The sequence below is a fragment of the Cynara cardunculus genome, assembly GCF_001531365.2.
Source record: "Cynara cardunculus var. scolymus isolate 2C chromosome LG 2, CcrdV1, whole genome shotgun sequence".
Classification (NCBI taxonomy): Eukaryota; Viridiplantae; Streptophyta; class Magnoliopsida; order Asterales; family Asteraceae; genus Cynara; species Cynara cardunculus.
In genome coordinates this window covers 58,128,612-58,148,467 of record NC_037529.1, presented here as the reverse complement: position 1 = coordinate 58,148,467, position 19,856 = coordinate 58,128,612, and the positions used below count along the sequence as shown (strand labels likewise).

The window sequence follows — 19,856 nt, the reverse complement described above, 5'->3', positions numbered from 1 at the left end:
CAAATGGGGCAAGTTTTTATTTGAACGCTCCTCTCTCTCTCTCTCTCTCTCTCTATATATATATATATATATATATATATATAGGGGCTGGTTCAAATACTAACCAAGATTATCGTGTTAACTTTGTTAACCGATCTTGGTCGTTGATTTAAACATCCAACGGTTGTCATTTATTGAGACTAAAAATTAAATTATTTAATTACCATATTAATAAAAAAATTAGGTTCACAATGGTTCTGAGGGTAGAATTGTAAAAAGTGAATGATCTTAACGTATCCTATTTTGTCAGCCTATTATGTAACCTCCAATCAATAAAGAAACCGTCAATCTCATCGATCAATATCTTAAATCAATAGCTAAAAATTAGGTTCATAATCTTCCTCAAAACAATGGAGGATTTGGAAGGATTACCAGGCGACGACATCCATATAAGATTGAAACATGTGTGTGAACCTAATGAACAATGTGTGAACCTAATGAACAATTGAAAAATTAGGTTCATAATCTTCATCAAAACAATGTGTGAACCTAATGAACAATTGAAAAATTAGGTTCATAATCTTCATCAAAACAATGTGTGAACCTAATGAATAATTGAAACATGTGTGTGAACCAAATGGACATATTGTGTGAACCAATTGAACACATATGTGCAYGAGTGAACACATATGTCGACGTTTGAGTGAACATGTGCGTGAACGGTTTGATCATTTTCTTCACTTTCGGAATTCGAATTCCGAATGTATTCGTAGACGCTTTTAGCTTTTTCATGTGCGTGAACGGAATCTTTACATGTGCGTGAACGAAATCTTTACAAAATGGACTTTTTTGAAATTTACAATATCAAAACCATTGTAGGAAGAATGAAATGTAAAAATCAGTAAGATGAACAAATGTGAAACTTCATGTCATTATTACATGAAGATMAATTAGTGATATTTTAAGATTTTTAACTCCCAATTAAAATATTGGGGAGTTATATAAAAATGACAAATTACCTAAATACCCTTATACTTAATATGTGAGTTACATTTGAACCTAACTAGAAGATGGAACATGATTGGTTGATGTTGGTTAGCATAGTTAACACAAAAAAATGGGTTAGTATTTGAACCAACCTCTCTCTCTCTCTCTCTCTCTCTCTCTATATATATATATATATATTTATTTATTTATTGAAATGGTCCCCAAAACCATATTTCAAATCTAGTTTTGAATCCTCTACTAAAAAAGAACAAAAGTCATACGGATTTCCCACTTCATTTCACTCCCTTTTCATCCCAATTATCACCACAAAATATAATTTGTGTACTATTTCAACAGGACAAATGGATCAAAAGCTAAAAAGATATAACATATACGTAAATATTTGTTGTCTTCTAACTTTATATACTTTTATATATGATTAAACGTGGAGCAGTATCATAAAGAAAAGGTCGAAAACAGTTCACCAAAAAGTGAAATATAGCACGAAATGAATGTGTGGTGTCACTCCATCTAATAGTATGCATGTGGATGAATTGATTTACGGCTCATAACTAAAGTTGTAGGCAAAAAATCTCGTTTTGGTCAAAATCTGTTTAAAACAATGTTCAAAAAAGCTCACTGTAACAGCTGTCGTGGCATGCTATGGCTTAAAACTCGTGTCTCACGTCATGTTAAACCTGTAGCACGCGATGACCTAATGCACTGGTTTTTGTTATGCAATTTTTGATTTTTCTTCCTTTTTAATGTCTTACTTCTTAGTTTTTAATATATAACCTAATTTAATTTTTTTAAATATCATCGACTAATTGAGTAATAGTAAAATTATAGGTTTGACCTTACTACCACACCATGCCTCATGTCATTTAGAACTTTGGTTTAAAGTGGTCTAAAAGAAGTCCAGACCTGTTCAAATCTGACAAGGTAAAGACCGAATCGATACCATCGATTTGACCTAGTCTCGGGCTCGTTCAAAAAAAGTTTGGTCTTGGTGACTTGGTCTAGTATTACCTAGTCTGATTTGAGATGACAACATGGTTCGATCTTTACTGTGTCCGGTATTGCAATCAATGCTCTCAAAGTGGAAAGTTGATCCTAAAATCAGATTGTTTAATATTTTTCAGTATGAACTGAATTTTTGCTGTTAAGTATTTTCCTATGATTTTTTTTTTGTTTCTTTAACATTTTATTAACTTAGATATCTAACCCACTATGCAAGCCGACTAATCCCAAAATGACCACATGCTTTGTGGGTAACCCGAAATCATCGCATTTGAACCTCCGTGGCCATAAGATGATTTTTATTCCTCCTAGAATTTGAGCATGGGACCTCCAGACACTCTGAACAAGCTCAAACCAATTACACACAACTTTTGTGATGAACTTTAACATTTTTATAGTGAATAAAAATTTATTTAGTTGTCCGTACATCGTTAAGAAATCTATTTTTATTGTTTAATGAAATAATATAAATAGAAGAAATAAACATCATATTTTTGTGGTCACACAAAAATGGCATGCATTATTAATAAAATATTGTTTATTAATATTCAAATTTCATCCTTTTAAAAAAATAATAATTATATATGAAATCCCGATAAATAATAGTTTCTTTTTAAAAAAAAAGGGTTAAACAATTTAAAAAAATTATTATTTGAATAAAAGTTTACATAATTACAACCAATATATCCACTAGGATTTTGTGAAAATTTTATGTAGTTTTAAATCTTATGATATAATGATGCCATTATTTAAAAATAACTGGAAGGTTACCCGTATAATATAGCGAGATACATCTCGATTTTAATGTTTTTTTTGTCTCAGTCGATGTCAGTTTTATGTGGTTTCGAGGGAAAAAAATAATGTTTTTGTTTTTGAATAAAATATAAGTATGAAGATATCATAAAAAATTGAAAAAATAATAATTAATATTAGTAGCAAACTAACTATTTAATTTTTTTTATGTGTGTATTTTTTTTTAATTCAAAATTTTATTTTGATTTAATAATATAATTTTTTTATAAAGATAATGATCAAGTATTTTGTTAAATTTGAATAATTATCCTAATTTTTTTAGATTTTTATATTTAAAATGAGATCTTTATACTATATTCAATTATGTTTATCTGCAGTTAGTTACACGAATTCGAACATGAAGCTTTAATAAGTTGTACTTACGCACAATTTACTTGTAATTTTGAATCTTAAATAATATGCATCAATAAACAGTATTTCATGCATAAAAACTAGTTTTTATCAAATGCTTTATAATATAATATAGATTATGGGTCCGTCCTATTTGGACTTGCTTTAATTTATTTTTCCGTGTTATGTAGTAGTCCGACCAAAAACCTACAGATAGTACTATAATGAAAGGTAAAAATAATTCACGAGAAAGTGAAATAGAACTTGAAACCAACGAACCGTGATAGAGGCTCTAACCATGTGCATTATGACCAATGAGGTGACGACTTGTAAACAACGAAAATGATATAAACAAACGTATTTGTTTTTAGTGTATAATATTTATAGCCGTCTATTAATTCTATACAAATAAAAGGTTTTTATTGTTTATTACGGTAAATAAACAAACGGAAAAAAAATTAATTATACTATATTCAATTATTTTTTTATGTGATTAGTTCTATTTGGTATATATGGGACCATTTGGGATAGTTTGAGATAGTACAAGACAAAACTTATCGTCTCATGTTTGGTATGACATGAAACAGTATAAAAATTAATTAGCCTATGTTTGGCATGGCTAGGGACAAAGACAAAGACCGGATTGTATGGGATGAAAAACAAAGCACCAAAACAGATGCAACAAGATGAAACCAAAACTAAAAGAAATTACTAATCTATTTCTTTATTTGATATAACCATAATACCATATTTGTTTTAATGGTCACCACTGCTCATCGTCCCCGTTACTACCACCAGCGGCCACTGGCAGCCACCACTACCCATTGTTGGTCACCTTCACTACTACAACCTCCATCACCTCCACAACCATCATCGACCATCTCCACCATAACCATCATTGATATAACGAACACTGCCACCGCCCACCACTACCTCTACCTACAACACCCCGGTCATAACAACCTCCTCCACCATTGTCGGAAGGGCCGTCCTAATCTTTTTGGAGGCCCTGTTACACTTGTTACCACGTACTACTATTATAGTTCATCTAAAACAAGAAAATAAACAAGACAAAATAAAAAAGTTCACATCATATTAAAAGTCTTGGAATATAAAACAATAAAAATGCTTAAAATGACAAAGTAACATGTGAAATTCACTTAAACAAAATCATTCTTTTAACATTCTTCGAAACAAAGTCTTCAATGAGTTCTTCATAATCAACTTTATCCAAAAAGTCATTTTCTATCGCGATCAAGGCAAGTTTGTTAAGTCTATCTTGTGTCATTGTGGAGCACAATTAGGACTTCAACAGCTTCAACTTTGAGAAACTTCTTTCGGCAGATGCTACAGTTACAGAAATAGTCAACAAAACTCTATAAGCAATAATAGCATTAAAGAAACAGTCTACATTCTTCAAATACTTCAAAATATCAATAAGTCCCATATTTTGATTTGGTAAATAATCTTGAAGTAACTTCAATTCCACATGCAAGTCATTCGCATCTACATCAGATTGGTCTTGCCTCCTTAGTGCATTTTCAAAATTAGTACAAGAAGACTTCAAACACGTATTATCCAAAGAACGGAGCTTATCAGAAGTAAATAAAAACCCAAAAACACTTTCATATTCTTGATATTGTTCAAATCTTCTATTAAGTGAAGCAATTGCATGATCAAAAAAAAATTAACTCTAAATGATTCATCAGCAGATTGTGAAGTAACTTCAGATGTATCACTTGGATTTTCATCAAAATGTATTTTTCTTCGAATTTCACCTCTACGAGGTAATAATGGATCAATATTCAATTCAATAGCAATTTTCTTTGTTGACTCTATGGCATCTAAAAACCTTGTTTCTCTATACCTCTCAAAAAAAGAAATCAACCCCTTAACTTGTTCAATAGCAACATTAATCAACATACTTTTTGACTGTAATTGTTTACTAACCAAATTTACCGCATATAATATTTCATACCAAACCACTATTGACACTAGAAACTCAAAATCACCAAGCTCATTTTATGCTAAAGACTTTGCTTCACTTCTAATTTTTGGATCATTATCAATTTCAGCTACTTCAAGCAAAGCTTCTCTTATATCTAATACTTGAAATCTTATAGATTTTACACTATCAATACGACTCTCCCAACGAGTCATTGACAATGACTTAACTGTCCATCTTTTTACATTATCTTTAAACACTTGCCATCTTTTAGTAGAGTTAGCAAATATCGTATATATACGTTGAATAATACCAAAAAAGTCTCTAGCTTTACCACAAGTGTTGGCTATATCACACAAAGTCAAATTAAGATTATGAGAAGCACAAGAAGTATGAAATACTCCAGGATTTATATCTAATAGCTTCTTTTGTAATCCTTGATGTTTTCCCTTCATGTTTGAACCATTATCATAACCTTGTCCTCGTACATTATCTATATCTAGACTAAGACACTTTAATTCAGCTTGTAAAACATCAAACAAACCTTGGCCCGTGGTATCATTTACCTCTAAAAATTCTAAAAAAGTTTCCTCGATGCTAACAGTTTTAGAAGAGATATCTGTATACCTTAGTATTAGTGACATTTGTTCTTGATGACTTATGTCAGGAGTGCAATCAAGAATAACGAAAAAATACTTTGCCTCTTTTACCTTCTTAATTATTTCAGACTTGATTATTCTAGCAAGCAAAGTTATTAACTCATTATGAATACTATGACCGAGATAGTGAAAATGCAAGTCATCATTTGTAATACGTTGAACATGATCTTGAATAATTGGGGCAAATTCGGCCAACATTTCAATCAAGCCTAAAAAATTACCATTGCTACTTTCATACAATCTTCCATTAGAGCCACGAAATGCAAGATTATGTTTTGCAAGAAATTTTATAATAGAAAAAAATTCTTACCAAAACTTTCTTCCAATGACTTTTTTTTCTCTATTTGGTTTTGAGCAACTTTGTCTATGGTTTGATTTTTTTGAAGTCTTAGGCGCAAATCATACCATGTTTTCATATTCATTACATGATCTATGCTTGTTTCATGCTCCTTAAGTCTAGTGCTAAGGTGAGACCAATCTCCAAATCCATCATTTGGTAACTGACCTTTTATATGTCTTTTTTTTTTTAAATTACAACAAAAACAAAATACTTTATCGAGCTCTACCGAATATACAAGCCAATCTCTATCACACTTTTCCCCATTAGGTAAAATTCTAGTATACCATGTGCCAGAAAATCGTTTAGAAAATTTATCTTTAGAGCCCTTTTGAACAGACAAGTCTCTTTTAGGACCCTTTACAACTAACACATCAATCATTTTAGAATCCAAAAAATCCCAATTTATGGAATCAAATATATTAGTATTATCAAAAGCATCATTAACAATATTAGTAGCATGATCAACATTAATATCATCAAGAACATCATTAGAAGCATTGACGTTAACATTAGTAGCATCATCAACATTAATATCATCAAGAATGTCATTAGAAGCATTAACATTAACATTAAAATTAGTAGTATCATCAAGAACATCACTAGAAGCATTAACATTAACATTAAAATTAGTAGCATCATCAACACTAGTATCATCAAGAACATCATTAGAAGCATTAACATTAACATTACCAAAATCCATATTGAAGTCATTTTGATTGCCAACTAAATTCTTCAAATTAGGATTGTCATAACAAGCATCAACATGTTGATTATCAAGAGAAGATTGTGATTATTTATTGACAAACTTATCAAGACATCCTCTTTGAGACTTTATTATCTCTTCAATTCTCTTTTTCTTTTTACGTTTTTGACATCGAGAATCATACTTTCTAACCCTAGAAGACATAATGACTAATGAGATTGAAATAAGTAAAAAGTGATAAATGAACAAAACAACCTGGCTTGAGGATTAAGGATTGAGTGATATTGATTCTTGCCTTCTTGGTTCTCCCAAGTCCCAAAGACCCAAAGCTTTTGACCATATTGCAAAAATCAAGTAAACAATATAAAATTTTGATTTCTGAAACTAAAGACAAAATCGGTAACCCAAATCAAAACTAGGAACAAAATTGGTAACCCAAATCAAAACTAGGAACAAAATCGGTAACCCAAATCAAAACTAGGAACAAAGTCGGTAATCTAGACCAAAACGTAAAGCAAAATCGGTAACCCAAATCAAAACTAGGAACAAAATCGATAATCCAAACCAAAACGTAAAGCAAACTCAGTAACCGAAACTATCGACTTCATTGATAGAATTGCTACTCCCCCGAATCCCTAAGTAATCAAGTAACTGTGATCAAATTGATTAAATCTCTAGTTTGACACTTATCATAGAACACTGAACTTTGTCATCCACAACACAAACAATCAAACATAATTCTTAATTTCTTCATCTTCTATTGTTCCTTCCTTCTCAAACACTTAAAATCTGGATAGTGGATTCCATAGATATGCCTACTGATAGTCTTAAAAAAAACTCAAAATCTCATAACATGCATAATTTCACAAATGACAATTGACAAGTCATATTCCATTAATCCATTTCGTTCAAACTTGATCCAAATTCCAATCGTGCAAAACCATATTCATCGAATTCAATGAATTCATGCATTTATCTATTTACATGTTTCTGTGTTTCATGTTTGAAAATTGAAATCATTGGAAAACAAAGCATTAGTGGATTATAACATGATTACATGAATCATTCAAAGGCCCTCTATTGCAATAAGCCAATAACTATTAACTATTAACTATTAACTAATAAGTATTGAATAAGATCATATTCAACAAAACTCACCGAAATCATTTCGTTGATTTTAATTTTTAGCTCCACAACCGTAAATCACGAGTTCACGACAAAAGGAAGGAAAACCAAAAACCATCAAATGATCAAATGAAAAAACTGAAATAGAAATATGCTCAAATCGAATTCGTTGATGCTACTCAAATCGAAAAACTGAAATGTGAAATCAAATTCGTTGATTCTGCTCAAATCGAAAAACTGAAATCGAATTCTTTGATTTAGGATTCTGCAAGGAAGTAGGAACTGATCAAAGACTCAGCGTCTCCTAACTTATTGTTCCCGTTGTGAGTTATCGAACCGTTGCTGGAGCCTAGTACGTGAAATGTGAATAACTAAATATTGGGCCCCAAAAATTTGGGGGCCCTGTTCTATGTAACAGATGTAACGGGCAATGCGACGGGCCTGATTGTCCGCTGCTACCACCACCATTGTCCACTATTTTCACATCCTCTATAGTCACTGTCATCCACTACCCACCATCGCCTTTACCTCCATTACCATTGTCGCTGCAACAACCTCCATTAAGCCTCTAGTCCACCATCTTTACATCCTCTACAGCCATTGTTGTCGACCACCTCTATCGGCTACTAGTACCATTGCCCACCACCACCTTTACCTCCACCACATCAGCCATAACTACCTCCTTCACCACTATTGAGCGCTACCACCACCATTGTCCACCATCTTCACGTTAATGTCATCCACAAGTCACTATTGTCTCTATTCCGACCACCATTGTCGTTGCAACAACCTCTACTACGCTCTGCCACTTCATAAGAGTCTTCTAAACTGAATAAAACATAGTTTTTTCTTTGTTTGAATTGGGGTTTTTGAACTACCATCAATTATATCAAATTTTTCATTAGAATTTGGTATTATATATATATATATATATATATATATGTGTGTGTGTGTGTGTGTGTGTGTAATTATGTATGACAATTGTGTATTATAAATTAAATCATTTAAATATTTACTCGATTTGTATCATTTATAACTATTATCTGATATAAATTTATCAAACTATTTACATAAGCAACTTGTCTACTCATGTTTTATCCAGTCCTTGTCGTACCAAACACCAGACAGACAAGTTGTCTTGTCCAGTCCAGTCTTGTTCGATCATACCAGTCATCCTATCATGTTCAGTTTAATCATGTATGCACCACGTGCTATCTTTAAGGATTTACTATCATTTTTAGCGCAAAATAACGTACTTTTTGATTTCCTTGATTTTGAGAAACAGAACGGTCTAAAACATGTTATTTGAAGGTGTTAAACCCTAATTTTTGACGTAAGGGTAAGGATAAAGTCAAAGAGGGTAGTTAGAGAGAACACGTTCGAATGAACATGGATAGAGGTTAAAGCTGCCAAGTTTGGCAACTACAATAGTGAAGAAGTTTTAATAAAATTGGGAGACCCATCTAGAGAAATTTTCTAGGAAAAAGCTCTAATAGAATTTTATGAGCATTGGTATGCGTTGAAGTAGATGTGTAGACGATTGAGCTCGAGTCGATCTTAAACATAAAATAAAGATTGCTTAACTTAACGAGTCGAGATCCAAAACACTAATGTTCGACTTGACTCGTTCTAAAGCTCAATTAAACTTTACAAGTCAAGTTGGGTCGAGCCGTGCCATTCGACCATACACTTTTTCAAGCGAAACATGTTTATACGTATACAAATTATATAGTCAAAATATAAAAATCAATCGAGCTTAAGAAACAAACGAGTTAATCGATCTCGAATCCGAGCTCATAAACGAGCAGGAGCTCGAGCTCAAACATTAAAAAGATATTCGAGCTCAAGCTCAAGCCCTACTAATGTTATTTTTTCAAGTCGGGCTCGAATAACCTGCTACTCGACTAGACTTAGCTTGTTTAGACACCTATGTTGAAGGCATATGAGCAACCAAGGATGATTTGTTAAGTTAAGTGATTATCAATGAATTCAAGGAAATTTCAGCATAAAACTTCTCCTTTACGATTGCTTTAATAGCATCATGTGTTCTTAAAATGGTTAACATGTTAATGGAGTAAGGGGGAGGCCTTAAGGCCTCTATTAAAGAAAAATGGGTGTTACATGTTGCTAAAATATGGTCAAAAGGTAGAAACACATATCAAAGCACATTTTGTTATGTTATTGGTAATTTAATTGCATATTATAACATAGCCATAGGTTACTTTGAGAAGTGGTAAATATTAGAGAAGTAAGAAAGGGATCCTATCCTTTCATATGGTCAAGATCGGATCGGTCAAGAATTGTGGGTTTAACTAATCAAAATTTGTGGCTATTCGAAAAATAGAGGGGGTAGTTTTGTAACTTTTATAAATAAGTGGCAAATAGGTTCATATGTGAACCCGTGTGATTTACATGTAAACTATATATATCTTCATAAATGAACCCGTGTAATTCATATATGAACTATTTAACTGATTCACATATGAACCTGTGTGATTGACATATGAACTAATCAACTTATTCACATATGAACTATTGTGATTCACATATGAACCCTTGTTATTCACGTATGAAGTAATTAAATGATTCATATATGAACTATATCACACAGGTTCACATATGAACTAATTAATTGATTCACATATAGACTCTACCACGCAGGTTCACATATGAACCCATTTGCCGCCTATTTGTAAAAGTTACGAAACTACCCCTCTATCTTTCGCATACCCATACGATGAATTATCCGTTGCTTCACAGTCAAACCCCTAATGTTGAACAGATGAAGGGTTAGGATCACTTATTTACTTTTCAAATACTTACCACTTCTCAAAATGAACCTTTTCCTTATAACATAATATATACATATAATTTTTGGGTATTTTTATATGTAAAAAATAAGAAACTTTGAGTATTAGTGTGGCCAAATACTATTTCATTATGCCACTAGTTTATATTGGTGAAAGTCCATGAGTTTTAAGTAATCTTAGATGCGAATTTGGCGAACTTGCGTAAGAAAGTGTGTCATAAAGACAAATCGGAGGGTGAGTTGGGAGTTGCATAGAAGTTCGCTTAGGCAATGCAATTAAATCAAAACACAAATATGGAGCTTGTGTAGGAAGCGTATACAGTAGGGGTGTGCGATTCAAAGGCATGTAAGTTGCCTGACCTCACATTATATATATGAGTTGGTTGCGATGTTGGGACAATTAGTGCTTAATAACAATTAAGAAATTATAAATGTTCAATATGTTGTTTAAACACCTAATGCATATGAATGTGAATGAGACTGATTCTCTTACTACACTTTACATCTGTAATGATCCAGTTTTCTAAAGATTCACATCAAAGACAATAAACAAATCATCGACCATGCGATTCAATAAGGATACAATAATACAACTTTCCACCTATCTCCTCAAAGATCGTGACAGGTAGAATAATTCTAACCACAATAATAAATAAAATTAAAATAACCGAGCCATCAAGGATCCTTTTGACACTAATTTCCCGAGATCACCTCAGACAATAATGACAAAAAGAGACAATCCTTGCCAAAGCTAATAGTCTTACTGATGTCAAACCACCCGAGTCTCTACTGGAAACATAAAATACACGATAAACCAACAAGAGATCCAGTAAATGAACCCACTTCCAGCATAAGGTTTACAACTTACCCTTTTTCCCATGCTAGAAATCTCAGCATGATAGACCTGAAAATGTATTAGTTATGAAAACAAGGATTAGACCGAAAGGTCTAGTGAATTCCTTGTAACCAACAACAATATTGGAAAATAACATTTCCATATCATTTCTCATAAGAATATGCAAGACAAATACAAACTTGCATGATTACATTTCCACCCAAGTAATCATTCGCAACGATCACCAAAAACCTTTTACAATAAGGTGATCACCCTGGCAAGATTGCTATCTATACCATGTCTGTGATAACCTTGACAAGATCGCAATCTATACTTGCCCAATGGGACTACAAGAAATGAATTCTCATAGTATGACGAATCGATATTTCACATGTGGACCATTATAGTCCTACATGCACCTACTTTCGTCTTAACAGTTACCCGACCAACATACACCCATGTGACACCACATTTTCATAAAACATAAAACATATACAAATAAAGCATTCCCGTATAAATATCAATGCACATTTGTAAATCATGTACAATTAAAAAGTTTCTTATGACATTAGTAAAACAGTACAAAAAACTCACCTAATGCTCAGCATATCATCACAAGTCATAACAGTGAAATTTTCTCAAACTGAATACCATAAATTAACCAAATTAGCAAATATGTTAAACCACCTTAATTATCTAAAATACACCTATTATAATCCTTAAACCAACCCTATAAAACATTGTTTTAATCCTACTCCAAAACGAGAAAAGAATCAAACAGTGGGGTTACGCGACCTGCACCGCGACCTATGTAGTGCACCAAGTAGTGCAAGTCCCCATTTGCGCATGTTTTTCCCCAAAATCGATTAGCTCCAACTTTTATCCTAAAATCCAATCCAACCACGATTTTCAAAATATAACAAAAGCTAATGCTAAGAATCTCAAATATAACCAATCTTTCAAAACCCCAAATTTATGGGTGATTAGCAAAACCCTAAAGATTTTGCTTTTAAACTTCAAATACTAATCACCTTAAACTCCAATGAGGATTTTAACCGTAAAAATATTATATTTTCACAACTAAAGAAATCACCAAATAAAAACCCCGAAACATAGGAACCCCAAAATAAAGGGAGGTGCTGCTAAAGAAGGAGATGAATTCTATACCTACAAATTGAAGAGCCACCCAACGATAATTTCTCCTCCTTCAAATATTCTATTATTCTCATAAAATTTTCGCCTTCGGAAATAAAAACCACACACATAAGAAAGAAAGAGAATAAATCCTCTTTTATAGCCCAAACATAAAAAAATAGTCCCTCAAAAAAATCAATCACGTGCCAAAATCAGCCCTGAACTTCCATTTCACCAAAAACTAAAATTTGGGTTACTACAACTTCCCATATGCATTCATATAGAATAGTACGAGGGTTCCAAATATCTTTGACGGTAAAGAAGTTCATGATAAACCGGTAGACATCATCTGAGATAGGCATTGCGGTGATGGTTCTTTGCATTGATGCTTAAGGCAACTTCTTTATTGTCATCCTCAATCCACTGATTTGGTTCTTTGGCAATATGCCTTCCTAGACCAACAGCTTGGTCATTTTCATCACAAAATCACCAAGCATGAATGCAATAGGAACAAAGGGACCAGTTTTGGGGATGTTATGCATTTGATTGTGAACAACTACAAGGAAAAGAGGCATAAGGGAAACTTTGTCTTTTTTAAAACGAGAAGGTTTAGCAAGAGAGTCATTTTATTGGAAGTAGAATTCATTGAAAATCTTGATTATAAAATTAAATAAGCTACTCTAATATCACTCGTTGACCCCATTATGGTTAATGACTTACATGCCATGTGTTCGTAGAGGGGGTTGAATACAAACACCATAAATTTACAGATTTAACTCGGTGTGATTTATATAACTAAGAATTACATATTTGTTGTGGAGAGATGAAAGGAAAATATATATCCTAAAAAATCTACTTTGATTACAAATTTCCTCACGGAGAAACACTGAAATAAACACTAACAAGGAATATCTTAAATAGTAAAAAAAAAAACTAAATATTAAGAACGATCCTTAGAGGGTTAAGGCATTGGGTTGCCTAGAATTTGCACTCTAAAATTCTTTAAATGGACAAGTTTTCATGAAACCAATGACTGCCTTTTATAGCAATTCATGGATTAAATGGAAAAACATAACTTTAACGTGTATCTTTATCTGATTTGTTGATTCATATACCATTGTACTTTTCATATTAGCCATTTGATATAATATAGAAATTTGTTGGTCTAACTCATCTTTCGTGGGTAGAAACAACAGTAAAGAAAATAAAGTAAACATACTTGTGTTCTTTCTTTTACTAACATGTTGGACATGTTCCCGCACCATGACCATAGTTAGTGGAAGTTGGTGACTAAAACTTGGTCCTTAAGTCTTCATTCCAAACCGTCTTGTAAGCTAGTACTTGTCAAACTATCTAACTATCTGGTAGCTGGTCTTCATTATGGCTAGATGGCTCACCATTCTACTTTTGGTTCGATCTAACTTCTCTTCAACTAGTCTTTGAATTGTTGAAGGACATCAATTTGTTGAAAAAACTTTGCTTAGACTAGATCATATTACAAAATAAGACTCATAAAAAATTGCATTCGGAACCCTATTTGGAAGGCTGATTGGGTATCCTACTTATAAGGTGTATTTAGAATAACAAAAAATTGGATACTTCGGATGATTTTGGATTTTCGACCAGATCCTCTCGTTTTCGGATCTAGGCTTACAATTGAAATCCTAAAACATTCTAAGTGTTTGATCTGATATTGTGCCACCATCAAATCTAAATAGTTGAGTCCGACATATAGAGTAGCCTTAAATATTTGTAAATGTTTTTGTATCAATTTTATGTAACACCCTCCCTTAACTCATAAAGTATCACTGTTATAAACGTTAATGAAACATTGCATGATAACATCGGGACAAGAAAAATCTTCAACCTCAAATACGAAGCAACAAAAAATCTCTTAAAGGTTTGGAAATTTAAACCAAATTACATGGTGGAAGTCTTACAACTAAAAATAATATAAAGTTTGAAAACCACTATTTGTTTTATACATATCAGAAACATGCGATAACTAAAAACATCCAAAACAAGCAAAACAGAAACTACTTGTGGATCAACTAGCCATTTTCCTTATACTATTGCTCGTTTGGCTTTCTCCGAAGTGTTTAAGACCTGCTAAATTCTTATATTCAAAAAATTAAAATCGTTACTTTAACGATAATATATTTGATATACTTAATCATTTATTTAAATTAAAAAACATGGACAGAAAATTCAATACACTCAACCCAAGTTTAGGGATGGTGGTTTTACCCGAATTTGGTGGGTATTCTGTTCACCTGGTAGGCGAAAAGGATTCCGCATATTACTAGGTCTCGGGTTTGAAAATGGTATTTCTCACCTCTGATACTGTGAATATATATGTTATATTTCATATTCCCAATTGTTTTACATAATTTATTGATCGTACACAGTCCACGACCACTTGTTTCTCACTATTGTTAAAGAAATTATTCTATTTCTTAGTAACACAGAAAAACAATTTTCTTAATGTTAAAATACATGAATGTAATAGTACAAATGAGAATCCATTTTCTCAATTTATTTTGGGGTGTTTGGGATTGCTTATTTTAGGTATTCTTTGACTTACTTTAGTCTGTTTATACCGGTGCCAAATCTGTAATAAGCAGTTTTTGATAAGTTAATCCTTCTTGACTTATGAAAAAACTGCTTATTACCAGTTTACCATTTTAACCATGTTTTATTAATCTTATTGATACAAATTATTAATCTTATTGATATAAATTTTTGTCAAAGATATTATTATAAATTGATGAAAAATAAATTTTTACATGTTAAAAAATCAAATAAGTTAATAAGCAATCCTCAACACTCCCATAAGTCTATAATATTGAAGACTGTCCATTTTGGTCATTTTACATATATAAACAAAATTTGTCAAATACTAAAAAACAACTTATCAGCTTATTGTTTTTTGGTTCCACTATAAGCTAATCCAAACACTTTTTGCAAAACTCCGGTTTAATACCACATAAGTTAATAAGCATTTTTACAAAAAAACATAAGTTGTTTTAAATAAGCAATCCCAAACACCCCCTATATATGAGTTTGAGTAAATCCAGTATGAATTTTAATAAAAGTAGTTGCATTGTGATAATATATAATTGTTAATAATTAAATCACCGAATTGTTAAATATCCTTCAATGTTAAGGGTTGAATGCACATGTGAATGAGACATTATATTCAAAGTCTTTCAGTGTTTGGGTTGCATGAGTATGTGAACGATGGTTTCCTCATATTCATGTGTGCGTAAAACCTAGAAAAACAAGAGTAGAATAAATGAATGTTTGAATCTTGTTATCTATTCACGAGTGCATAATCTTCAAGGCCACCAAGGTTTCTTACAACACAATGGAAAAACTAAAGAGGATTTGGAATCACATTGAAGCATAAATGATTCTATAACAAGAACTTTCAGTGATCTTCTCCATTTATATATTCCTCACTTTAACAGCTATTAAACATCTGGTAACATTAGAGAATTGAGCATCCAAAAAAGTTGTATTATGTCCCCAAATACAATTAAAGTCTTACTTAAATAACCTTACATTTCCTTCTATTTACAAATATGTATTCTAATTTAGACCTTTGATGCTTTTTTATCTAACGATTGTTAGTTGTTCCTTAGTTTTCCATTTTTTGGAAGATTTTTCCTCTGAACTTCTCCCTCTTTTTCTGTATATATATGAGCTTAATCATGTCAGAACCATATATATCGTAATAACTTGAGAATTATAGTAGTAAGATATTATTTCACATGATTTTTCTGTCTAAGTCTATAATTTAATATATTGATTAACATATATTTGTTTCAGAATGTGTTTGTTTCATATTTATTTGGTTCAAAATGTGAAACTTTTTAGTTATGTTTTTTGTTTCACAAACACATAAAAATGTTCATATCATGAAACAAACACAATGTGAAACATTTATATGTTAATCAATACACTAAATCCAAGTCGTAAATAGAAAAAAAAAATCTTGCGAAATAGCAATGATGCACCGGTTCTTAAGGTTCTCACAATTTTATGGGAAAGGTTCATTTGAAATGTTAAGTATTTGAGAAGTAAAATAAGTAATTTTATTCCTTCATTTGTTCGACATTTGCGACTTTGACTTCGTAGCCTCGGATAATTTCTCGCATGGATATGCGAAAGATAAAAGGATGGTTTTGTAACTCTTATAAATATGTAGCAAATAGGTCATATGTGAACTCGTGATTCACATATGAACCCGTTATTTTAGTTCACATGTGAACTATTTACCTGATTCACATATGAACCCACGGGTTCATATGTGAATCTAGTAAATAATTCATATGTGAATCACACAGGTTCATTGTGAATCAATTGATTAGTTCATATGTAAATCAGTTAAAAATAATTCATATGTGAATTACACGAGTTTACATATGAACATATAGTTTATATGTGAATCACAAAGGTTCATTTATGAGCCTGTTTGCCGCCTATCTGTAAAAGTTACAAAATTACCCCATCTATTTTTCACATAGCCGTAAATTTTGACCAGTTAATGCCGCAATTATTAATCAGTCAAATCCGATCTTGACCGAATGAAGGGCTAGGATCACTTCATTACTTATATATATATATATATGTGTGTGTGTGTGTGTGTGTGTGTGTGTAGAGAGAAAGAAGTTCAAATGAAAACTGATTTTCAATTATGAACCGGGAGGACAAATGAGAGAGCGACACGTGTCTCTGGCATCAACATTCAGTATGAATAGTGAACAAGGTCAACTAGAGCTTTTTGATGCCTTGCGCGAATAAAATGTTAAAACATGCCCCAACCAGAAAAAACGCAAAATATTTTAGTATTTGTAACAATGTTCAAATGATGTTAGTCCATATCCAATTATTTGCACAATTTCTTCCAACAAAGTGGTGTAAAAGTTTGTGTAAACTGTAGTAATTCAGTTCTAATGACGTGCTACATTATTTTCTGCACCAAATAAATTATTAAAAGTTATTTCATATTCTTAACTTATATACTTTTTTTATAATATCCTTACTTTTATTTGTTTAATACAAATTTGCCGCATAAATTTTTGTTATAGTAATTTTATAATACATTTGTACAAACAATATACATGCAATTAAATTTCTACTATGTGTTAGTCAAATCTCATCTTCGATTATGTATTTCCTTTTTGTTTCTTGAATCACAATATATACGTGTATATATATATATATATGTGTGTGTGTGTGTGTGTGTGTGTCATTTTCTATAATTATTTATACGTTATTAGTTTTATATAGGGTCTTCTTAAAATAATAAGTCAAAGAAATATTAATTACGCTATTAGTTTTACTTTAAATAAATAGTTGTGTAAAAACAAGACAAAAATGAATTCTAAAAATTAGTCGGGAGTGAAAAAAGAAAAGAAAATGGGAAATAAGGAACAAAGTATTAAAAGCGAATTATGGATAAAATTAAACAAAATGGTCTCCAGCTCGTTGGTAAAAGCCTCTTGATTATGCTAGATGAACAAGGTTTGAATCCTTTAGTTAGAGTTTGGTACGCATAAATGATTGGGCAGGACTGGATAGAACAAGAGGGTAGGACAGAATAGGACTGGACAAAATAAATGTCTGTCTTGGTTATGGTGGAGATGGTGGTAGCCGATGGTGGTACTGGCAATGGGCAGTTGTGATCGACAGCCGACGATGGTTATGGAGGTACATGTTATAGTGGTTGGTGGATGACGGTGGTTGTGGAGGACGTGAAGATGGTGAATTTTGGTGGTGGTGGTGGTGGCGGTTGACAACGGTGTAAGAGGTAGTTGTAGCCGATGTAGTGGTTGTGGTGATTATGGTGGAGGTGAAGTGGCAATGGACGGTGGTAGTCAGTGGCTGATGGTGGCTATACAGGTGAAAATGAAAAGTTTTGATCGGTGGTCGACAGTGGTTGTGGAGGTCATGGAGGATGTTGTTTTTGTAGAAGAGGAGTTGGAGGTGGCTAATGGTGGTAGTGTTGGTGGCAATGGATGGTGGCGATCGGTGGCCGATTGTATTTTTAGAGGTGGCAATTGACGGTGGTAGCCGGTGGACGACGGTGGTTGTGGAAGTGGTATAGGAGGTTGTTGTACTAGAGGAGGAGTTAGAGGTGGCCAACAACGATAGTGGGGGTGGCAATAGACGATGGTGGTCGATGGTCGACTGTGGTAGAGGTGGCGATGGACGGTGGTGGACGATGGTTGTGGAGGCGGTGGAGGATGTTGTTGTACTGAAATAGGAGGTGGAGGTGGAGGTGACCGACGATCACCGCCTGTGGTGGCAGCGGCCGAAACTAACGGTGATGACCATTAAAACAAATATCATATTAAGGTTATATATCAAACTAGGGTAAACTAGTAATATTTTAGTTTCCATCTCATTCTTGTCCCATATTATTCCACCTATTTTGGTGGAACAAGAAAAAATCTCTTTTGTCTCATGTTATCCCATCTTATAACAGTTCTTGTCCTTGTATCATGTCGCGCCAAATATGAGACAGTGAGTTCTTGTTCTGTCTCATGTTGCGCAAACCTGGGACAGTAAGTTTTATCCCGTCCCATACACCAAACACAGCCTCAAATAAGAATTCCATTGAATTTTTAGTGACTATACAAGTAGGAATGGTCTATTTGATGCCCTTGGGCTTGGGATGCCCTTGGCCACCTCCCGGCTGCCCACCCATAGGGCCGACCCTGATAACGAAGGTAAAGTTCATGAACTATTCATGATAAATGATACACAATTAATGATGAATAATAGACGAACATAATCCATGCTAAACTGATGTCGCGCTCTATTTTGTCCCCACATTCATAACCGAAAAATCAGTTTTCATTTAGACCCACAACTCTATATATAAGATACAAGATGATCCTATATATATATATATATATATATATATATAATCATTGAAAAGCCATCTTATAAATATTGAACACATGGTATAAAACTAGTTGAAATAGTGAACACTTCTTCAAACACAATGGATGTTTAGAGTTGTAGGTGGGGGCCTTTGTCTCCACTTTGACATTATAGGATTGACCTTGATGTTGGTGGGGTTGCAATGGGTGCAAATCCAAGTCATACCCAATTGCCTTTTGTCTTTCAATACATCATTGCTTCTATTCTAAACCACCAATTAACT

General features: G+C 32.7%; 1 pseudogene; it reads right to left on the bottom strand.

Moving 5' to 3' along the window:
* Positions 1 to 4,429: 4,429 nt before the first annotated feature.
* On the bottom strand, positions 4,430 to 6,773 carry LOC112506202 (annotated as a pseudogene).
* Positions 6,774 to 19,856: the final 13,083 nt, after the last annotated feature.